The sequence below is a fragment of the Macaca fascicularis genome, chromosome 1, assembly GCF_037993035.2.
Source record: "Macaca fascicularis isolate 582-1 chromosome 1, T2T-MFA8v1.1".
Classification (NCBI taxonomy): Eukaryota; Metazoa; Chordata; class Mammalia; order Primates; family Cercopithecidae; genus Macaca; species Macaca fascicularis.
The window spans coordinates 188,167,180-188,177,245 of record NC_088375.1 but is presented as its reverse complement, the minus strand read 5'-3'; positions in this window follow the sequence as shown (position 1 = coordinate 188,177,245).

The window sequence follows — 10,066 nt, the reverse complement described above, 5'->3', positions numbered from 1 at the left end:
AGTGTGTGCACAAGCTGCTCTGTGTTGGTCTCACCGAGCAGGACGATAGACCTGCAGGCCTGGGTCCTTCCCAGGTCACCCTGCCCATCCCCTGGCCTCTGCACAGCATGTGCTGGGCAGCCAGGAGGGGGGGAACACATTCTTTTTCACCTTAGGATTCTTCTGAAGAGAACTTCAGGACACAGGAGCCCCAGTGCTTCAGGAAGAATCTGGGTTAGCTGAGGTGGAAGCTGCACGACAGGGGGCTGAGGAGGAAGCTTGATGACAAGGGAGAGGTGAAGGGGAGATAAGGGCAGGTGCTCATCAGCCCGGGCCTCCCCCGCTCCCCCCCGCCCCCGCCGCCCTGTCTCCTCAGCCTGCACAGCCCCTGTGGAGGCGGGGCCCGCGAGACGTCTGAAAGGCTCACCTCCTTCAGGTTTACCTTCAGTCTGCCCTCAATAAGCTGCCTAGAAAGGACTGCACAGCCTGCAAGCCCCAACCTGCCTCTTGGACTGTGGGCTATTGGAAAAGCCCCTCTCTGGGCCTCAGTCCCTATTTGTTTTTTAAAAGACAGGGTCTCACTCTGTCACCCACGCTGAAATGCAGTGGTATGATCACAGCTCACCGCAGCCTCACCTTCCCGGGCTCGAGCCATCCTTCCACTTCAGCCTCCCAAGCAGCTGGGACTACAGGTACGCATCACCACGCCCAGCTAATTTTTGTATTTTTTGACAGAGGTGGGGTTTCACCATGTTGCCCAGGCTGGCCTTGAACTCCTGAGCTCAAGTGATCAGCCAGCCTCGGTCTCCCAAAGTGCTGGGATTACAGGTTTGAGCCACCATGCCCAGCCCTCAGTCCCTAATTTTTTTTAAGTGGGCTTTGGACAACTTCTGAGCCTGATTTAAGCGCCCCACCCTGCCGGGTTGGGTGGAAGCCATAGATACATAGAAGAATAACTGAAAAAGCAGTCATTCTTCTGTCTGCCTTGTCACCTCCCTCTCCCACACTCCAGCCACCAGGGGCCTGCAGAGCCCAGGAGGATGGACAAGGTGTGGAGGTGGAGGTCGCCTACTGAAGTGCCAGGCCTGTCAAAGTCTGGCCATTTCTGCTTCAGGTTCTCGGAATAGACATCCTCACGGGTCTCTAGTTCGGCCTCCATCTGGGGAGGAATCACTGATACCCAGCTCCTATCCACAAGCCTGAAGGGATGGGCAGCTCACTACCTTCCAGGGCAGACTGCGCCAGGGCTGTTGGAAAGTTCTTCCTCATGTTGTCTGAAATCTGCCACCCAGTAGCCTCCTTATCAGGCCTGGCTTGACCTGGGAGCCACACAGAACATGTCTATTCACACTGTTCTGCAGTGTGTCACCCAACTGGCGTGGCGCCTCACACACTCACTGTGCCCTCTCCCTGGGTACCTCTGCTCTGCCGGTCTCTCTTCCTCGGGAGAGGCTTCACTCTTCAGAGTCTAGCCACATGCCACCGGCTCCAGGAAGCCTTGCCAGATTATCACAGGGGAGGGAGATGCCCCTCCTTCTCTTGATGCCTCTGGTCACTATATATGGTTCTCAACCACTGCCAGATGGAGCTCCCTGGGCAGAAGCTGGCATGGCGTACAGCCTGGTGTGGAGTTTGTGTCCAATCAGTACTGAACTTGTTAAATTAACTGGGAAGAGCCTGTGAGGGACAAGCTCTGCTGAGGGCCTCAGGGAACCAGGTTTCTGTCTGGGCCTTGCCGTGGCTTTGCAGTACAGGCTTGGGAAGCCCTGGCTTTTCCTGGGCCTCTGTCTCCTGCGTAGAGGTTGGTCAGGGTGGTCCATACAGGCGCCTTTCTCAGACAGCCTTGGTTTCCGAGAGTCTTGCTGGGTTTTGTCTTCCATATGATATCATCCTGTTTCCTCAACTGTTCCATTCAGAGCTTCCTCCTATGCTGGGTCCTCCTGGCTAGGGTTGCAGATGGGGCTTAGAGGTCATCAGAGGGCAAAGGCACAGCAGCCTGGGGCAGTGGAGTGAGAGGATCTCCTGGGATAGCAGCCAAGGACAGGTGGACCCTCTGTCCTTGCAGGCCCTGTCGCTTTTCCTGCCTGCCTCCCTCATGCCAACCTTGAGATGAGACTGGGTCCAAGGCAGCGGCCATGCCACAGCCTCCTCTGTCTTCCAGAGGACATGGCCCTGTCCTGGTACAGTCTCCTAGTCCTCAGCATGAATGTCCAGAGTTTAGGGACCACGCCCCAGTCTTCGTGAGGTGGATGGGAAGTCAACATTAGCTGACTGAGCACCATCTGTGTGGAAGATGCAGCCCTGTCACTGGGAATACAATGCTGAGCAGGACAGCACCTGATGTGCGAGGGGGAAGACAGACAACAAATACAGAAGCAATGGAATGTACCTTTGGCAGGCCAATTAAAGCTTATGAAGACACTACCACTACGACCAGGAGGGAGGTGGGGGCTCAATGTATGGCTGCAGGAGACAGATGGAATGACTAGACCAAGAGTGTGGCCAAGATGACCAGGCAGCGCAACTGCCAGGTGGACAGACGTGAGGAAAGAGGCTGGCCCAGGCCTGCAGGCAGGACTGAAGGCTCCTGGGGGAAGGGATGGGGTGGGGAGGTGCGATCTATTACGCTGATGACTCTGGGCCCTAATCCTGTGCCAGGCCCGGCGGGTAATGTGTGTGTAGGGGGAGGGGAGCACCCCTGCTGGGGTGTAATTTCACGCTGAAGGGCCTGATGGGGCATCCCAGGGACTGATCCTTTCTGGATCAGAAAACCCACTTCCCTTTGTCGCATGCAGGGCGATTAGCGCCTTAACCCTTTGTGGGCTGGCCCAGGGCCGGCCTCGCCCCATCTCACCTCCAGCCCCTTGGGATCTTAGCTCAGAGCCCTTTGCCTTCAATCCAGCCAATGCCCCAACCTGGTCTTGTCTGCAGGGAGGGAGAAGCTGTTGACTGAGGAAAGCCAGGGGCTGGATTATCAACTTCTATGTCCCTGTTCCCTGGCACCTAGCTCCCCGAGGCCCTAGTGCCCCCAGAGAAGTGAGCTCACCATGCCATCTTTTCAGGTTCCTCTTCCAGCTTGGATCAAGTCCAGTTGCCTTCAGCAAGCCTGGGGTCTAGTCTAACCCTTTGCCTTGTTTGGGAATACCCCAACTCACAGCATTCCCACATACGCTTTAAGGGGAGCTCACTACCTGCTGGCAACACAGCCAATACCTTCCATTCCCACTGACCTCTCATGGCGAATGAACACTGACCCCAGGAGGCCAGGACCAGGCCTCCAGCAACATCTCAGAGACATCCCTGGCCACTTTGTCCGACAGCAGCATTCCAGGACTGGGTAGGTCATCACAGTTAGCCCCCTGCATCCATCCCCTCTTTTGCTCACGTACTCTGATTCTATTCAAAGACTCACCAGGAAGCTGTCTCAGCTTCTTTGGCTCCAATGGGTTGTCCCCTTCCTCGGGGAAGTCCTCTTGGTCCTCCCAAGGCTAACTGCAATGCATCCCTGGGGTGGCTTCCGCAGGTTCTCCCCTCGGGAGCTCCCCTAGGGTGGGGGAGAAGTCAGGGACCAGGCTGGGCCTCCCCTAAGCTCCCCGGGTCTCTCAAACCCCAGCCCCATTAAAAGAAAGCCCCTAAATGTTATTTACACTTTGGAGTCTTAAAAACCATTAACAAAAGCCACTTAATTCAATTATCTTCCCGGCTGGCTCAGTTCTCAGTTCTGAGTGCCAGCCTCCCCTTGTCGCACCCCCACCCTGCCTGTCCCCCCACCACTGTCATTGTGTCGGGCTAATGAGGTAAACTGAAGCGAGCCCTGTCCCCCCTGACAGGTTTATGAGAATTTAATAAAGCGTGGCCGGGACCAAATGAGTTGCCTCAGCCTCGGAGAGCTCATTGTCTTTAGCGTCAGCGTTTTTTGACTCGAGCCGCCCCCCTTCCCCGCCCCAGCTCCTGCCTGGCTTGGCCCCCACCCCCGCCCTCGGTGCCTCCCTAGGTGAGCCTTGAGGCTGGTGGGCCCTGCAGCGGGAGGGCACCCAGGCTGAACCCTGGGGATGGCGGAAATTAAACTGGTCAGTGTGCCCCGGGGAGGGACTGTGCTGTCCTTTGCCCTCACCTACCACACCTTCACGCGCTGCAGACTCCAGGAACATAGTGGACTTCCCACACAGCTGCCTCGTGCTCCTATGTCTTGGCGGCTGTCAACCTGAGGCCCTGCTGGAGCCGCCTTGAGCCTGATTCACCTTGTCTTGCCTGTTTGGAGCAAGCAGCCAAAGTGAGCTCCCAGAGGGAGGGGCTTCTCTTCTGGCCAGGGTACGGGTTGGGGGCATGGGGCCCTCAGTCATGGCCTGGTTCCACCCCTCGCATGGAATGTCCCTCCTCATTTTCCTGGAAAGATAGCAAGGGGTGGAGCACAGACCGTGGAGCAGAAGGGAGTTGGAAGTGCAGATGAAGAGGCTGCCAGTTGGGAGGCTCCCCAGAGGGACAGGCCGGCAGAAGAGGCCCCACACCCCCAGCTGTGGAGGGTACCTTGAAAAGGTACCTAGCTGCCTCTCAGGGGTCCAACACCGAGGAGTTTCTGGACCATTTGGAGACCCAGAGTTCCTTCTCTCCACAACAAAACTGGTTCCAGGAATCACTTCCTTCTGAGACTAAAGCTTGGCCTGACACAAGAGCCTCTTCTGGAAGGTCCTTAGCTCACTGGGGTGTTGGGAGAGCAAGTCTTAGGGATCAAGGCTCAATTTGTGACCATGATAAAAGCTCAGTTGTTGTCCAGGGTCAGGATACAATGCATATGGATCAGGGTAAGTGTTCAGGTTGGCACCAGATTCAGGGTCAGACTCAGTGATCAGAGTTCAGAGTTCAGGGTCAGGGCTCAGTCTATGGCCCGAATAAGGGCTAATATGTGTCCATGATCCAGTCTGTGTCCAAGTCAGGGTTCACTATACAGTAATGGTCAGGGTTTAGTCTATGGACCGGGGTCAGAGCTCAATCTGGGATCAAGGTCAGGGTTTGATGAATGGACAGGCAGGGTCAGAGCTCAGAGTGTGGTTAGGGTCAAGTTCAGTCTATGATTAAGGTCAGGACTCAGTATGGACTGGGGTGAGGGCTCAGTCTAAGATCAAGGTCAGGGTTTAGTCTATAAACAGACTCAGAACTTATCTGTGACCTTGATAAAGGCTAAGTTTCTGTCCAGGATCCAGGCTCTCTCTGTAATAAGGTCAGGTTCCAGGGTTGGATGAGTCACTTAGTAAATCTGAGTCACCTAATTGCCCCTCTTCCCCCAACTCCCTTGATCTCTCCATTTCGTAGGGCCTTGGACCTTAGAAGAGGAAAAGGCGAAATTGTGCTTTCTGGTTGGGATGAGTAGTGTCTATTTCCTGCTATGTGCCCGGGGTGCCCTCTGGTGGCAGTCTCCAACAGTGCCGATTTCCTCAGGCTTGGTCCCTCCATCTGGCCATCTCCTACTTTGGGGAGCCTGGCCCTCAGGCTGGTCCTTCGATGCTGATCTAGTCAACCCTTCCTTCCTGTGCCACCCCACCTCCCCACAGAGAAATAGAAAACTGTGCAGTTGGTTGGGGGAACTCCCATACATATGAGATCTTCTCCCTTCCTGCCCAGAGTTAGGCATCTTGACAAAACCATATTACTGGGGGCCTGGAATCTCAACTGTGCGATGAGATCCACACCTTTTCCTTCTTCCTTCAGTCCACAGGTGCTTAGTGAGCACCTACCTTGTGCCAGGTGGGCACCGAGGGTGCAGCAGTGAACAAAGCAGAAGTTCTGGCCTCTTGGTGCTCACATTCCACTTCTCCCTAATCCCTCACTCCTAGTCCACAGCTCTCATCAGGAAGTCTCCTGGCATCACAGAAGGCCGAGTGGGATTCAGAAGTCAGCAACACGGGCTCCCTGCTCCCCATGGAGTCTGTGGTTAGACTATTCTAGCTTCTGGGTTCTCTGTCTTCCTCTCTCCTCGGAGTTTCACCACCACCCACATGCCGACAGCTTCTACGTGTCCATCCTAGCGCCTCCTCTTCCAGAACTCAGGGCTGTGGCTCCGGCTTCTGTGGGACAGTCTCTCTGGGCTAACAGGTCTTTTGCCTTACCAGGATGTCCCTTTTTTCCCCAAAACCAGATCCTCCACCATACACCGTGGTGCTCAAACCAAAATTTTAGAACTTCCTCAGGATTATTCTCTTTCATGCCCCCAAAACTCCCCCAACAGGTGCAGAATGTGTCCACTCCGAGCAACCACCCTGGTCCCAGCGCCCGTATGTCTCACTGCTGTGACCTCCTAGCTTGCCCCTCCTAGCTTTGCTTTCCCTCTTGCACCGTGCCGCCCTGTTACTTCCACACAGCAGGTGGAGCAGTCTTTACCACCATCAATCAGATCATGTCACTTCCCTGCTTAAAACCCTCCAGTGGCTTCCATCTCACCAAGAATCAAATCCTAACTCCTCACCTGGGCTTACTAAGCCCTCCATGAGCTGAGCATTACCCCCTCCCCACCTCTCCAGCTTCATCTTCCACCTCTGTCTCAACAGCCCTTCTTTCTTGTTCTGACACACACAGGCCAGTTCATTCTCACCTTAGGGCTTTGCACTGGCTGTTTCCTGAGCTTGAAATGTTCCTGCTCTAGACCTTTGTATAGCTGACTCACCATTCAGAGCTCAGCTTAAATGCCACCTCTCAGAGAAGATCCCCCAACCATCTGACAAGTCCCTCTATCTATCACAACATCCTATGTAATTTTCTGTGTAGTGCTGTTCACTAGCTAAGCTTTTCGGTGTCACTTGCTCACTTACTTAATTCTTTATTGTCTGTCTCCTCCAAATAAAACGTGAGCTCCCTGAGAGCTTGTTCATCATTATATTCCCACATAGCAGGGAACCCAGCAGGGCTCAGGAATTCTTAATTAGTGAAAAAACGATTCTAAGGCCAGGCACAGTGGCTCACACTTATCATCACAGCACGTTGGGAGGCCCAGGTGAGAGGACTGCTTGAGCCCGGGGGTTGATGATCACCCTGGGCAACATAGTGAGACCCTGTCTCTACAAAAAATTAGCCAGGCATAGTGGGGTGTGCCGGTAGTCTCAGCTACTTGGGAGGCTGAGATGGGAAGATCACTTGAGCCTGGGAGATTGAGGCTTCAGTGAGCTGTGACTGTGCCACTGCACACCAGCCTCAGCAACACAGAGAGATCCTATCTCAAGATAATAATAAAAAAAGGTTCTTAGTGGCGGCCCTCATTTCTCCTAGAGGGAGAGAGTGGGGGAAACCTCATTTCCTGGCCCCTTAATGAGCTCCCTTGTCCGGGCCAGCAGTACTTTCCTTGGGGAGGCAGGGGCCACTCACCACCTGTAGCACCCTAGAGCCCCCCAGGCCCTGGGGAGTACCCCTCCTTTAGAAGGACCAGTCCTGTGTTCCCTACCACAGTCCGTGTGCCTCCGAGGATAGGCCCTGGTGCCTCAATTCTTAGACTTTCAGGTGCTAGGGTGGGAGTGGGAGGTTTTACCTTCATTCCAGGGCCGGTCTGCAGCATCCCTGCAGGAACTACTGGTCCCTGCTCAAATTCCCCAAGGTCAGGGAGCTTGATGCTTCTGCGCTGTCAGAATCATGTCCTCTCCTTAACAGAAACCTGCCGCCCAGAGGCCCTTTCAGGGTCTGGAGCCTGCCTGGGAGGGGCCTGCAGAGGTGTGAGACAGAGCACGCCCTCCAGCCTCACCCTGTGTAGGAGAGTGGGGCTTCCCTAGGGCCTCGCTGGCCATATTGCCTTAGAGGGGCCTGTCCCCGGGTGTCACCCAGGGAAGGGGTGTGAAGTGAGAAGTCCCCACTGTGGCAGACTGGAGCTGATGGGAAAGTGAGCCCTGGGCACTGGATGTGGAAAATCTCTTCTGGTGTGCCTGTGGAGGAAGCGGGGCACAGAAAAGACAGATGATGACCTTCAGCTGGGAGTGTAAGTGGAAGCGACTCCAGGGAGCCAATGTCCCACCTTCCCTTCCCTGACCCATTCCACCCACACCATTGATCCATGTCCCACTGCCCTGAGTCCTTATCGTAGGCTCACTCTTCCTCTGCAGCAGCCAGGCTTGCAGAACAGGATCTGGAAGTCTTGTGGGGGAAGAGGAAAGAGAATGTAATTCCAGGCATCTAACAGCAGGTGGGAGAGGGGTTGGGCTGAGCCTAGCATTGCAGGGCTAGAATCCTAAGGTGGTAGGAGAAAGGTGGCTCCAACCACACCCCAAGGCTGCACCAGCGGTGGCCCCTCTCACCTACTGCTCTACCACAGCAGCAGCTGGCATCTGAAGCTGCAGACCAATGCACCAGAAGAGACACGACTGGAGCATGGAGAAGTGGTCTTCCTACACACATACAGGGTGGGTTGGGGAGCTCAGAGAAGAGGTCAGCAGCTGTAGGTACTGGGTACTTCAAAGGTTAAGGCCCATTGACACATGCAAATTAATAGAGATGGCCTGCTCGGCACCTGCTCAGGCAGATTTGCTCTTCTTTAGGTCAGTGGGAGAGGGGGAGACAGCAGGAGAGGCAGAGGTGGAGATGGCGCCAGAGGAGGGAAGAGCCCAGGGCTGGTGGGAAGTGTCTGGGTCATGGCAGAGTAGTACCAAAGCCTGTCTTGTAAAGAGAAAGGGAGGCTGGTGATGAAGCCAGGAGTGGATGGGCAGGGAGTCATAGCCAGCTGGGGGTGGTGGGCCAGCATGTGCCCCAGTCACTGCTTGCCTAGGTACCTGCATGGAGAGGAAAGGCTGGCCCAGAGTTGCAGTGTCTTCTCCTCAGTCCCCTGACCCCTCTTCTTTTTTGCAAGGCAGCCCCTATTCCTCTACCTGGCCCCCTCACCCACCCCCTCACCTGAACAAACCACAGACTGGGCCCAAACTCAGCAAGTCCAATAAGACTGGGCAAAGTGTCTGGGCTTTGCATGGCCCCGTGGAGCACTTCTCCCCTCACCATCCCTGCTCAGTGACCATGCCCTCAACCACTACTGCTGCCCTCACACCTCCACATGCATGTGTGATGTCAGACTGTTACCCAAACGCTGCCACTCCCCACCTCTTACAGGAGCCAGGCAATCACACCCACAGTCACACTCCTATGTTCATCCAGTCCCCCAATTTGACACACCTGTTCCCACATTCACAGGCACACAGTCTTAGATACAGTCTTTTGCTCACAGTCACACACTCCTCTCTCCTGAAGCCCTCTTCTAGGTCTCCAAGAGGGGCTGGTACCAGGATGCTTGGGCACTCAGCCACAGGCTGGGAGGGCCCCAGAACCCAAGGTGCTCAGCCAGAGGCCCCACAGCCAACCCTCCCTCCCGGCCTGCACTGTCACAGAGGACTGACTCCAAAGGCGCTTTATTGAGGAGTGAGGCACCGCAGGAATGCATGGTGTGGCACAGTCATGGTGGGTGGGGGCCAGCATTGTTGGCAGTGAAGGTCACACTAGGACTTTCAGGGCTGCAGAGGCCCCCTCACCACTCACCTCTGTCAGGGGCCCAGTCTCAGCTATCCCTGCTCCTAGTCAGACAGCAAGGGTGGGGAGTGCTCACCCCAGCCTGCTTCTAAGGACCATCCTGGCTCAAGTCAGAGCCACAGTTTCTTGGCCAAATGAATCCCAAAGGTCATGTTGGGGTAGAAACAAGGAGGGTAGGGAGGGGCAGGAGAGGGGGCTGCAAGCCCTTCACTGTATGTGCAATGACAGAGACAGCCCAGGTTGACATTTGTCCCTTCTTCCTCTCTTCCTCCCACCTTCCGGGGGGGGGACTGACACTGCTGGTGGTTAGCCCCTTCAGGGTGGGTGCTCCTTGGTTCACAGTGCCCAAATGCCAGGGGGAGGTTGCAGTGTCAGGGTTCGAGGGTCCAGGGGCCTACTTTCATAAACCTGGATGGGTGAGGTTTAGTAGGGACCAGAGACCCCACCTAAGGGGCCAAGGGTCTGCTGCTCCCTTCTTCGGAGTGTGACCCCTGACACCATCACACGTTGTACCCAGGAGTTTGGGAGATGGAAACGATGAGGCCCCCTGCGCCCAGCACCAGACCCTTGTTAAAAAGAAAGAAGGAAGAAAGGAAAAGAA